Here is a 14,304-nt window from a genome sequence, read left to right as displayed (position 1 = left end):
GGTTTGTCCAGCTAATTGGTAATTCAAGCTCATTTCGTCACATTCATGGATCGCTGTGCTACGTTTGAACAACAACGGCCTGTTCTCTCACCAAGCCTTACTGACAGAGAGCCCAGATGCTGCACGGGAGAAGCTCACAGTCTTTCCAGTGACTCAGGCCTGTGTGTCTCACCCAAAACCTGGTCTGCGTGGGCTCAAACACCCCCCCCTATCCTGTGCCCCCAATGCCCTCTGAGACTGCTGAAGCCAGAGGGGTTTAGGACCCAGAGATGGCCAGCCGATAAACCAATAGGGGTTTACATTCATCGAATGTTGTTGCTGGTCAAATGTTATCGCCAAAGCAGCTGGATCGAGTGACGCAGTAATGTCCTCCCTCCCCCTGCTTTACGGTGTCAGGTGTCCCTCATCTCATTGTGTCCCCGTTCTCTTCTCTCCCTCGCCCCACTCCTCCCGGAAACCCAACGGTTCGTGTTTCTATCTCCCAATACCTTTCACATTCCCCATTGAGACCACTGAATGGAAATCTCCTGTCCCAGGTTCCACGTTGGTTGGGATCTAGGTCTAGGAGCTGGTGCTGTGCACGGCGTCCATGAGCCCAGCCTTTTCCACAAGGGACCTGACCTTCGTCGCTCTTGATTCCCAAGTTGTCTAGCGATGTGAACCGGCCATCGTCGAAAGCGCCGAGCTCGCAAGGCGTGATGTTGCGCCAGCCTCTTGAACCGAAGAGGAAACGATCGGTGCATCATTTACATTTAGTCATTTAGCAGACGCTCTTATCCAGAGCGACTTACAGTAAGTACAGGGACATTCCCCCCCGAGGCAAGTAGGGTGAAGTGCCTTGCCCAAGGACACAACGTCATTTGGCACGGCCGGGAATCGAACTGGCAACCTTCTGATTACTAGCCCGCTTCCCTAACCGCTCAGCCACCTGACTCCCTATCAGCAGATGATGCGTAGCTACCGCTGGAGGGGGGAGGGGGGGCCTTGCGGGGGGGCCCGTTGTGTTTATTGAGGATTATCAACACTTGTATTGTGTTCTTGTTCGCTCTGAGGGGTGAATGGGTTATTTTGTCCCCCACCAAGATGTCGTTGGGAAAACCAGACCACAAACCGCAGAGCTCGCTTGCATAATGTGATGCTAATGCTTTCCTGGATAGCGTTATGTAACCCTGCTCTCGACTTAATACTGGACTAGGGATGCAGACATTTCGTACAGAATCGCTGTGGTTTTTCCCCTCCTGTGAAAGAGCTGGAGGATATTTCCTGGTGTCGTTGCCCCTACTCCACACCTCCTAGCTTTCTTTAGACTCCACCTCAGGTTCAGGTGGGAAAAATACCACGACAGGCAACCAGGGAGAGAGAAGGAAAAAGCAAGGACGATAGAGAAAGAGAGAGAGGTCACATATTTGTATGAGAGCCAGCGATGACAGAGCCTGTGTCTGGTTAACCAGGCTGTTCTCTGGGGAGGGTGTGGTATGGTGATTTAGAAAGTTCCTTCCCTCTTCCTGATGTATCTTCCCTGTTGTTTGGGCAGGTCCCGGGACCCAGGGCTCTTGCGTAACCAGGACTGGAGGGAACCATCAGTCTGCAACTCTGCCCCGAGATTCCACACAGAAGGTTGGTGTACATGTTAGGGCAGCAATAAGACAAACTGCCTGAACAGATTGTAGTCCTAGTTGTAGATCTACTACTGTCCAGGTACTTTTGCGTCTCTCTGGTTTTTAATTGACTGTAAACTGGACAGAACAACGCTCTACGTGAGCCTGGTCTGTACGCACTGCCTTCAGCCAACTATTCCTTCCCAGCTAATCGAATCAGGAAACTGATAACTGTTTGCACGATTTGACCAGCAACCTCATACACTGGAAACAAATAGAGACCTGGGTTTCCTGCCTTTGTTGGGATTGCATTGGGTTCTTGGCCCGGTATCCAGTGGAAATACAGCTTATTTCCCCATGGTCCTATTGTCTCAGACAGGTGTGTGCTGACAGTATTAGGAGTGCTCCATTGTGTGCGTGCGTTTCAGATCCAGTTTGTTTTATTTATCCTCGTTAGAGGTTGTTTGAGGACTTACCTAGTATTCAGGTAAGTAGGTAACTATAGCTGAGGATGCTGGCGTTTGCGAGATGAAAAGATGAGAGCTATGGGTGTTGATCGCCGTTCTTTATTATTCTTTCGATCCGTTACGGATTTCGCCTCCACAGTTCCTCCAGCGAGGTCGCCGAGCTGGAAGACAATGACACCTCCGACATCCTCCAACCCCTCAAGTTCAGCGGCTATTTTCATGGTCTCCCACACTGACCCTGACAGTCGGCACCGTTTATATCTGAGGAAGGGACCGGAATGAGGGGGGGACCTTGTTTTTCCAATAAGGAGGAAAACAATGGAATGAGTGATACTGCCTTGGGACCACCTGTGAAGGTCAACTCTAAGAGGAAACCCCCAGAAAGATAATAAACAGAATAATCACCGCCGTCGCTTTGCTCCTAAAATAGGGGGTGGGGGGGTTCATGTCAGGGGTCCACTTCCTGTTATCTGAGGCCCTTTCGGACACACACTTCCTGTCTCTTCATGTGCTATCAGAGGTGCAGACAACAGTGTACTGTAGGGATTTTTATTGAATTGAAGAGCAATCCTTCCGCCTCCCCCAGTCCACGCCACCAGAAATAGGACGCGCGACTGTTATTAAGAAGATGAACGTGTCGTCCTCCATGAGGTCTGCGGTCGCCTGCGGTTGACGGGGCCCGTCTCCTGCTGTTGGTAAACAGGGCACGAGGAGGGGGGTCCACGCTGGTTGTGTTTTGGAGCCGGGCGTGCCACAAGCACGTACAGGTTATTTGTGACGATGGGTGTCGGAGAACAAGGAAGAGCTTCTGCCTGGGGGAGCTTGACTCCGACACCTCCTGCCTTTTGTCAGCAGCTGAAAGCGCTGTCGCATCTCATTTGCTTCCGGAAAACCGCGCCGACGACACCTAGGCACCTCCACCCTCGTCTCACTTCCCAACCTCCTTTCTTTTCTCTCCTCTGTTTTCTCCTCTCCGTCTCTCCCTCGTTCCTCATCTTTCCCCGCGTCTCCTCTGCTCCCACGCATTCTCCTAATGCATTTAGCCGTGAGCGGAAAACAGGGACGATATCACTCGATACTCTTATTATTCTAAAACGGGAGAGATCGGTGCCAGCTTACTAACTCCCCCGTTCCTCCGGAGTGCTTACTTTTGATTGGAGTAGAGTATCGGGTTATCCTGGAGGGGTTGCTGTCTGGATGGGGTGGGCCCCCAGGGCCCTCAGTCTAACAGCCAGCCAGCCTCTCAGCTTGCATCGGGGCTCGGTGTTCCTGCGGTGAGACCGGCCCCACAGGGCAGTTAAGGGTTTAGCGTGCACTCCTCCCCCGGAACAATGCAAAGATCGCCCGGAGAAGAGCCAAAATGCCATTCACACGGCTCAACTGATTTCCTGGGTTCCTTCTCAGGGAAACGGAAGGCCAGTTGGAGATGGGTGTGGAGGAGGGTTAGGGGGGTGAGGACTTGTTGACAACCAGCCCTCCCTCTCTCTCCCCCTCCTACCCTCCACTCATCCCTGCAGTCATGCGCCCTGCAGCCATTTGGAGGGTGAAGGTGGGGCTGGATATGGCTAAGTACAATAGGGACAGTATTAGGTTTGGGTGAAGGCTGGCACCCCCCCAGTCTGGGGGGAAATGAGGGAAAGGAACCGGTGATCTCCCTGTCGACCGTCAGGGAGAGACCGCCAGTTAGCAGGAAGATTGAGCGAGTTTTCAGGTCGAAACATGAGCTAAATAGGTGGGCGTTCAGAGGATCTTTTTGCTTACGTTTGTATATTGTTTTGTTGGTCGAGTTTGACAATAACAGGAAGGCCTGTTGTTAGTGTCTCAGTCCGTGTTGGCAGTCCTCCTTCCTGGCTGTGTTTCTCTTTTATTTGTGAGGCTGCAAGGGCCGCCGAGGTGGAAGTTATCTCAAATTGTTGTGTTTTTTTTTTCTTTTTCCTCCAGTCTTTAATCTCCCAGACTGAAATGACCCGTTTCATGACAGCACGGTCTAGTCGAACTGCTCCGAAATGTGGAGCGGAACAGATAGAGCGAGAGGGAGGGGTGGTGTGGAACAGCAGAGAGAGATCTCTCCCCAAGATGGCTGTCCAAAGGGCCCCCCCCCCACCACCACCACCGCCAACCCCTCTCTTCTCTGGGGGGGGTGTGCTGGTTGGCCACCCACTTTGAAAGCCAGACTGTGATATGTCAGATCCTCTTTGTTTTCCATCACCCTCTTAACCTCAGAGGCGGCAGGCTTGACAGCACGGGGGTGTTATGGTCGATATGAGAAGATACCCCCCCCCCCCCCCACACGCGCGCGCACACACACAGACCCCCCCCCTGAGTATCTTTCCTGTGTCGGGAGTTTAAGGGCGCAACAACTCGGAGCGGCTGAAGGGTTGTCCTCCCTCTCTGCCCTCCATCTGCAGGCCCAGGAAGGGAGGACAGTCCGGGATGAGATCGGAGAACCAGATGTTTCCAGGGGAAAATAATTACTTGGGTTTTTTAAAACAGAGCCCAGATTGAAGGCCAGAGACTTGGCTTGAACCGAAGGGGGGGGTTGCTAATGGTCCGAGTGTGTCTGTTTTACAGGGTGTAGCAGACTCCAAGGACAGTCTTGTCCCAGTTCAACTCTCATGTCTGCCCGGTTCCCCATCCTGTCTGAGTGCACGGGGGGACCCTGTGGTCTTGCTTCCCTGTGGCCCCGTGGGCCAGGCCCCAGATCCTCACCTCTCACAGGTGTTTTCTCAGCTGGGATCTCCCCCCCCCACCCCCCCCCCCCCAAGAAACGGAGGTCTCGACAGCGCTCCGGTTCTCCTTCTCTTTCCCACGCTCCCCTCCCCTCCTGTGGAACCCGCAGCTGGGAGTTCCTCCCCTTGAACACATCCCTGTGTTTATGCTCCTGTGAAGCTCTCTGGGAGGATCTCACCTAGTCTAGGTGATCTACTGCGGCTCTCTGCCTGTCCGCTCCCCCTCTCACGCACGGCCAGCAAGCTTTTTTTTTTATTTAAAGGGTGATGTCACCATATTCAGGCAGTTTTGTCTGTCTGGTGACCTTTGGTGTTGACGTGACGTAAACCAGGCCATGAGGAGTGAGATGGTCCAGTAAGACCAGAAGTTTCTGGAACCCTCCGACGGAACACGTCACGTAAACATCTCTGCTCAGGCCTTTTCTCGGTGATTCACTGACTGCGGTCAAGAGGAAGATCCTCCTCGTGGAGACGGTGGGGATGTGGGTTCCTGAAGCTCGGGCTTGAAAGACAACAGAGACATGTGGACAGTCACCCCTCCCCAGTGGGTCTTAAACATTGTGTGAGTGTGTGTGCTTCTTTACGTGTGTGCGTGTGGGGATATATATGTGTGTGTGTGTGTGTGTGAGTCTTGGACTCCGATATGCAGGCGTAGCCTTGGAATGACCAGATGTCTTTAGAAGGCTTCTGGAAGCTTCCTCCTTTTCTCTGGAGACAACATGCTCTCATGGCTCTCACAGGCAGATGCAGAACAGCTAAGATTCCACCGTATCCATATCATTGCAACTTCAGTAGACAGCTGCCCTCCAGCAGGACTGCTGGGAGTCGGGAGGGGTGGGCACCTCCGGGCATCTCCCTAACGCGAATCCAGCAGCCTCCCGTATCAGACGTTGATTATGGATGTGGCCACTTCCCATACTTGGAAGCATTTGTCAACACTGGTACAGAGTTGACAAAGGTCAAAGGTCAACACTGGTACAGAGTTGACAAAGGTCAACACTGGTACAGAGTTGACAAAGGTCAAAGGTCAACACTGGTACAGAGTTGTCAAAGGTCAACACTGGTACAGAGTTGACCTTTGTCAACACTGGTACAGAGTTGTCAACACTGGTACAGAGTTGTCAACACTGGTACAGAGTTGACAAAGGTCAAAGGTCAACACTGGTACAGAGTTGACAAAGGTCAACACTGGTACAGAGTTGACCTTTGTCAACACTGGTACAGAGTTGACCTTTGTCAACTCTGTACCAACTCTGTATCCACACAAACAAGGTCCCGTGTTTGTTTGGCAGCCTCGAGAGTGTGTGTGTGTGTGTGTGTGTGTGAGCCTTGCTTCAGCCTTACATTAGAGCAGAGGGATCTGTCGTTAATATTTTCCTGTACTGGAAACTCCGGAGGCCCTCATCAGAACCTTTTAGAGAGCGGCCGTTCCATCTGTCCATTCTTAAGTTCCATCTTTCCATCTGTCTGTCTGTCACTTTCCACTGGGATTTTATGGAAGGACTCTGACTAAACCCTATCAAGCTGTCTGGATGTGAGGGTGAAGGTACACACACACACACACACAGATGTAGGTCTGATGTAAAACCCATGCATAGGGGATTAAATGTGAGCCTGTCATATCTAAAGCATGTCCAGGGAACTGGAGTTGATCTGAGCCAAGATGGAGGATTCGGTTTCAGGAGTGTGAGGTAGTTTCCTTGTCTTATTTCCTCCTGTTAAAGTGCGCCCCCGGTGGGCATTCCCTGCACCTTTCACCTTGATTCGACCTGTCCTGTGTTTTCAGGTCCTTTAGGATAATGCTAAGGAGACAAGGAAGAGATTTAGATGATTCGGATGCACCCGTGGGATTACAGTTAGGCCCACAAGACAAATACCCCTGCAGCAATTACAATGCATCTCACAGTGGTTACAAGCGACTGTTTCCTGGCAGTGAAACCGTAAGGGTGCACAGCATTCACAGAAAGCTCCGGAGCATTTGCAAGTGACACCCACCCACCCCTCAACCCCCCCCCCCCCCCCCCCCGTCCTGCTCGCCTCTTTACTGTCTCTCGAAAAACAGCAGAAGAGAGCATTCCGCAGCCGAGAGCCACGGATCGTCTCGGTGGGGGGGCGACGTGGAAACGAAATCCCTCGCAGCGCACCGGGGCGCGCGGCCTGCGACAAGGGGGGCCGACGAGCTCCGTCATATTTACACACGTCGCTTCTGGCCGCAGCCCTCGAGCTGCTTCTCATCCACAGTCCCCCCGCTCCCAGAGAGCGCGCGCCGCTGGTCCAGACGGCCTGTTGTCTGCTCCAAACGCCCCTCTACCCCCCCCCCCCCACACCTTTTTTTTTTTTTTCTTCTTTGCTCTCCTAAGAGGTCATCCCTCTCTCCTTAGATCTACGTGATACTATTGATTAGCCTGTGTCAGCGGAAGACGAATGGCCAGCGCCTGGTTCTAACTTGTGCTGAGTGCTCTGTTCTGTGTTGAAGCACACGATACAGCCTTGCGTGTGTGTGTGTGTGGCGCTGCGTTTGAGGGACGTTTCTGGTCTCCTCTGATCTCGAAGGCTTTCATGTGAAGGCATGTGCGGTCTCAGAGTCTCTCTCTCTCTCTCTCTCTGCCAGGAGGAATCAAGCTGACCCTCTCAGGTCCGGTCCATCAGCACCACCGTGTCCACACCTGGAACCAGATACACCGTGTCTGACGTGTGTGTGTGTCTGTTTGTGTATATGTGTATTTATAGTGAGCTGAAGATCAATTAGAAGCCTTTTAGACCAAGTCTCTTTTCTCCTGAGGGCGGCATTAAAAGCCGGGAGTGCCAGTGTGATATTTGAGACTGAGAGGATGTTGTACGGCCTCTAAAATGGCCCGTTAATCTGCCCCGTCCAGATCACAGGCCAGCTACAGGAGCCGTGTTTATAGGAGAGGGTCAGAGGAGAACCTTCATTAGGCCGAAGATGAAAGCAGCAGCTTCGTGGAAGCCTTTTGGAAGAGAGAGCAAGAGAGAGAGAGAGATGGGGTGAGTAGGACTGAAGGGCATGCAGGGAGACAAATGGAGAGAGAGAGAGGGAGAGAGAAGGAGAATGAGCGACTCCTAGAAAGAGGCAGTCACTGTGAGTCTCCAGCTCTTGTTATCTTAACCCAGATCGAGCAGAAATATGGCAGCCATGTGGACCCTTTCAAGGGGTGTGGCCCCAGGTCCGCCTGACCAATCGCTGCGGACATGTAGCCCAAGGGGCGGGTCTTTGGGGCGTGTTATTGGTCAGGGGACTGGAGCAGGGAAGAGAGGGGAAGCAGAGGTAGTAACATGCATCTCCAGCAGCCTGGGAGGAAGGCCGTGGATCACAGGTGGGATTCATTTCCTATTCTGCAGCATCCAATTGGACCAGCTTTACTAAATGTTTGCAGTTGTTACGTGTGCTTTTGGACTAGATAAAGAACTGTGTCGGCCTAAGGGCGCTGTGATCACAGAGCTTAGTCATTGAGAGCAGATTGCACTCCACTAACGTCACCGTACAGGATAAGTTTATTTTTCCTAATTGTCAACATTCTCCACGTAGGCCTGGGAGTAGAGAGTGTATGTCCTAATGCAGTAGGATGTAAATATTATGTTCCTCTTCTGAATCCCATTAATCCTGGATCATTACAAAGATCCCCCAGAGTAAGCAGTCTGCTCACAGGCCTGAGGAAACATTGGCTCCCTCGCCGTGGAAACGTTGTCTTCCAGTCACATCGGTCACCCGGGCCTGACAGCTATTATTGTTAAGTGTGCTAGCATTTGTGTTAGCGCTGGACGGTGCCAGTAACAGTAGCTTGCATAGAGGTGTTGTTGCTGGAACTTTAGGCCTTAGTCCTACAGTTGGACCCACAGGAACATTCACAGTAGGACGTTTTCCACCTACGTCACACAGAACTATCTGAAATGACGAGGCTGTTGATTGGACGAATCTGTAAATTCAAATGTTTCTGTTGGAAATGGAACCTTGAGTTGGCTCTAAGCCCATGAGAGGGTAGATGCTGTAGGTGTGTCTGTGAGCTGGACTGCTTCTAGTCTGACTGGGCGAGACTTTCTGGCGGCTGGCAGCGCAGCTCATCGTGTTTATTTCAGAGGTCAACGGGTTCCTCCCCTCGTCCGGACCCTGACTGAGCACACACACACACACACACAGTGATCGGTGTTGAGCTCATCATGAATCCATCTCATGGTTTTCACAACGGATTTAAATGAGTGAAAAGTCCGTAAGTGACTGCATGGTGGACGTCCAGGGTTACATTGCAATACAATCCCTTAGTTGGAGCTCAGGTATTTAGACTTGTTTGGAAAACCTAGGAGCTTCCATGAGGCATGTAGTTAGGGCCTGCTATTGTTCTGTCTTCTGAGCCTGGTAACAGATTGCACAGGGGTGCAGTTCCAGGGGTTCTAATGCAAACCTCATGTGTGGAGGTCTCCCCCTCTACGGACTCCACTTCCCCTCACTCGGCTAGCGTTTGGACGGCCCACCTCCCAGCTGTCCTCCACCCACACACCCGCCCGCTACTAAACAACTCTGTAGCCATGGCAATGCTTACCGTACCCCGTGGCATTTCCATAGATACACAGATTGTTTCCTGTCAATGGCCAGGGACTTCCTGCCGCGGTGTTTGCGAGATTAGAGAAAGGCTGAGTGGACAGTCTTGCGCAGGGGCCGTGGACTCTGTCAACAGGGTGTAAATGACGGGTTTGAATGTGTTGACTGTATGACTCTGGCGTATTTGCGTCCTTTGTTATGTATAGCAACTCTGGTAAACCATTCTCTAGCTCCCCCCCCGTCCCTCATCACACACACACACACACACACACACACACACACACACACACACACACACACACACACACACACACAGACACACACACAATTATCTCTGACCTCTTGTCCCACCACACAATGACCCCCCTCAGTACTAAATCCATCTAACCCTAATGGCTAAATGGTCACCACAGGAATGGCAGTTTATATCATGGGGTCTGGACCATCGAGCTTTCATTATAGTCCAGGATTTAGAGAGGGTGGGGTCAAGAGTCTTAAATCCAGGGTCACTGCCTCACTCTGGGGGGTGCTAGCACAGGTGGCAGGGGGTGTAATAGGTTTTTGTGTGTGTGTGTGTGTGTGTAACCTGAGCCCTAAATTCCTACTTCTGTGAGAGTGGGTAATGGTCATCATAAATCCAGTCATACCTATACACGTTTATAGGCTGCCATGCTTCACTGAGCCTTGGCAAACTCGCACTCATGATAACCATTTGAAACTGTCTGGCCTGGGCAATGCAGATCACAGCCATGTCCTAGGTTTACCTCTAGCACCGACAGACTGAACGCAACACAGGCAAAGTATAAACACGAACAGATAGACAAGCGCTAGAATTCTCTTCTGTTTCACTGCTGGCCTGGCTAGTCCAGACTTGTTCTCTCACTTCCCCCTCCCCTTCTCCCTCCCTCCATCTTCAAGATCCCAGAGTGCGACTCACGATTTGGATGTAACTAGGCACCCCCAGTACACAAACACATTCGCACACACGCACAGCAATCAGCCACCCCTGTCAGTCCAGCTCAAAGGTCAAGTAGCCAGTGCTTCAAAGCAACATCCCACCAGCTGGTTCGGATTGTTTTCTCAGCCGACAGAGGTTTTCAGAAAAAAAAGTATTCATGTCAATGAGGGAAGGACTTAGTCTCTGCAACTGGCTGACGAACATTTGACCCGACCTGACCTCCACAGTCAGCCTTAGTGTGTCGTAATGACTCCTTCCCTGACGCCAGGGCTAGTTGTGAAACATCGGTCCAGTCACAAGATGTATGGGATACAGTTTTGGTTGGCTTACTCACTGTCAGGTGAACTGCTGTCGCTTGTAAAGCATGTCAGAGTTGAAAGAAGCTTCTCCTGTTTCGACTTGCCCATCTACGGGACTTGACCTCAGTTGTAGAACTTTTTTGTGAGTAATCGCCTGCGTTTGTGTGTGCATGTTTGGCCAACAATGACGTTAGTCACTCATGGAAATGATTCTGATCCTACAGCCCACTCTGGGACTGTCTGCATCTGTTCATATGACCTCACCAGAACTGGATACACACAGACACACATACACACACACACACACAGGCCCACAGCAGAGTCCGGATCTGGGTCATTCTCTATCTGGAGGGAGAGGACTGGACTTAACGGAGTGAAGTAGGAGGGCGATTGTTGATATCTCCAAAGGATGACGCAGGTCAAAGTTTCCCAGAGCGCTTTTTCCCTGTGAGGGTATGATAACACACACACACACATTCATCAAACACACACACACACACACACACACACATGATTCATCAAACACACACACACATGATTCATCAAACACACACACACACACAATTCATCAAACACACACACACACACATGATTCATCAAACACACACACACACACTCACACATATTCATCAAACACACACACACACAATTCATCAAACACACACACATATTCATCAAACACACACACACACACAATTCATCAAACACACACACATATTCATCAAACACACACACACACACAATTCATCAAACACACACACACATATTCATCAAACACACACACACACACATGATTCATCAAACACACACACACACACACACATAAGCCTAGCTGGGATGTGACCTCATCGGGGGACAATTATTCCCAGCCCCCTTCGTGGGGGCCGGCGGGGGGCTGACAGAGGGGAACGGCCCCCCAGAGCCTGAGAGTGTGGGGCGACACACGCATCATCACCCCAGCCCCCCTCCCAGCCTCCCCCGGCCCCCCCTCCCAGCCTCCCCCGGCCCCCCTCCCAGCCTCCCCCGGCCCCCCTCCCAGCCTCCCCCGGCCCCCCTCCCAGCGTCCCCCGGCCCCCCTCCCAGCCTCCCCCGGCCCCCCTCCCAGCCTCCCCCAGCCCCTCTCCCAGCCTCCCCCGGCCCCCCTCCCAGCCTCCCCCAGCCCCTCTCCCAGCCTCCCCCAGCCCCCCTCCCAGCCTCCCCCAGCCTCCCCCGACCCCCCGGCCCCCCTCCCAGCCTCCCCCGGCCCCCCTCCCAGCCTCCCCCGGCCCCCCTCCCAGCCTCCCCCAGCCTCCCCTGGCCCCCCTCCCAACCTCCCCCGGCCCCCCTCCCAGCCTCCCCCGGCCCCCCTCCCAGCCCCCCCAGCCGCCTCCACCAGACACCCTGGCTGCGAGGAGGGGTCGCGGAGACTCGGGGAGGAGGAGAGTGAGCTGTTGAACTAATCCCTGGATTTGTTTCATGGGAAAATACACTGTTATCTCCTGAAGTTTAGCATGAGAGCCTGTGGTAACTTAAGGCAGTTGGGAAAGGCATTTTTCACCGTCTCCTCATCTCTCCTCAGCATGCCTTGCGATGCGGAGTCTGTGTCCTCCGCTGAACTGGTGAGATGTTCAGCCGATAAGGCAGGGCTCCTCTTATGGTCCCCTCCTGCCGGCTTTCCCTGGTGAACTGGTCCTGAGAGCGGTCTGGAATGTCACCTGGGATCAGTGGAGGATCCAAACCGACGCTCTGCCGATAGATTAGATCTCCTCCTGTGATCCTGACAGGAAGTTCTCCAGCTGACAGTGTTCTCCCACGGCCGAAGTGTCGCTGTCACCCACCCCCCGTTCTCTTAGGATGAAATACAGTCAGGCTTTTTTTCCATCGGCTGTGACTTTACCCCGCAAAAATGTCCCTATCAAATTTAAGCGCAAAAAATAAGAGTTATGAGCTTGCTTATGCTTAAAACAAGTATGTTTGCCTGCCAGTGCCGTGAGAAAGGTTCAGATTTTTTTTTTTTTGCATTTGCAAGTCACTAGATAAGCTATTTATACTTGAAACAAAGTCTCTGTCTAGATTTAAAATCGAGAAACTCAATTATCACACTCAGATGTGCAGTTTTTGCCGTGCATAGCGCTTGTGGTGCATAGAACCTCAGGATGATCATATCTCCAGGGGCCTCTTGCTGTCTTTTCGGTTGGTACCGGAAGTCCTCAGAAAGATGACCCCGTGTTGACCCGATCTGGCTGAGCTAGCCAGATGTCCACACACCCCCTCCCCCCATGATCTCATCCCGCCTCTTCGTGGTTCTAGTCATCCTAACCCCCTTTTCAGAAGTTAGCGAGCCACACTTTCCTGTGGAACCAGCTGCTCGGTGGTTATTGACTAGGAGAAACGTTGTTGCTGCGGCGTATAGGAAGTGTTGTGTAATGGTGCCAAGGAAAAAGAAAAAAGAGAAACCATTTCACAGGGAGTCAGGTGGCTGAGCGGTGAGGTAGTCGGGCTAGTAATCTGAAGGTTGCCAGTTCGATTCCCAGCCGTGCCAAATGACGTTGTGTCCTTGGGCGAGGCACTTCACCCTACTTGCCTCGGGGGGGAATGTCCCTGTACTTCCTGTAAGTCGCTCTGGATAAGAGCGTCTGCTAAATGACTAAATGTAAAATGTACTCACATCGGGTTGAGCCGTTTGTGAAATGGGCCTCGTCTGGAGGGATGCAGATTTCGCCACAGCTTTTGAAATCATCATATTTTGGACTTCTGCCAGGCGAAAGCCATTCATTTCCTTCAGGGATTAAGCCCCGGGACTCACTGTTTGTTTGGCTGTTGTGTGATGTCATGCGTACTTTGTGGCAGAGCTCTGTCAAAGTGGGATCCATCTATGTGGAGTGTCACTAGGCTTATCACGGAGACCTGGAAGGGATTATGACCATAATAGAGGGAGTGTGTGTGTGTGTGTGTGTGTGTGTGTGCGTGTGTGCGTGCGTGCGTGCGTGCGTGTGTGAGATGGTGACGAGTTATCTGCTGTGCTTTGAGTGACAATAAGAAGTATGAATGAAATGACTGTGTTGCTATAATGTGAAGGCGTGTGTGTGTGTTACACGGCAATGTCAGTAGGTTATCTTTCAGTTGTGTGTGTGTGTATTTGTGTTCCACTACGGTGTCAGCAGGTTATCTCTCATTTTTGTGTGTGTTAGGGTTAGGGTCACACACACACACTGTCTTTTACCTCTCCCTTGTGTGTCCCCCTCCACACACACACACACACACATCACCCTGCTCGACCTGTGACTGACACTACACAGAACCTGCCGTTGCATGTAAAAGGAAGCACACACACATACACACACACTCTGGGGAGTGGAGCTGACCCCTGTCAGTCAGGCAGGGCCGCAGGGGAGGGCAGGGGCGAGCGAGTGGAGGGAGAGCAGGCGCTCAGACGTAAACACTCACAGGAGAGGTCCACTTCAAACAGGCGGAAAGATCTAGAACCCTCCCTTTCTCCTCCCCTCCTCCGCCTCCTCACCCCATCAGACCTGGCTTTCTCGAAGACAAGTGACCCCTAGACCTCCTCTTAATGTTTTCTACCATGGATCATATTATGTCCTGTCTGTTAGACGCTATGGTATAGATCATGCTCAGCTGTAGTTAGTAGGCCACACCTGAAATGAACCTGCTGAAACCATTCATGCAACATTTGCCCAGTGTTTCCTACCTGGCTGCCG

Source organism: Osmerus eperlanus, chromosome 18 (assembly GCF_963692335.1).
Source record: "Osmerus eperlanus chromosome 18, fOsmEpe2.1, whole genome shotgun sequence".
NCBI lineage: Eukaryota > Metazoa > Chordata > Actinopteri > Osmeriformes > Osmeridae > Osmerus > Osmerus eperlanus.
This window is presented reverse-complemented; position numbering follows the sequence as displayed.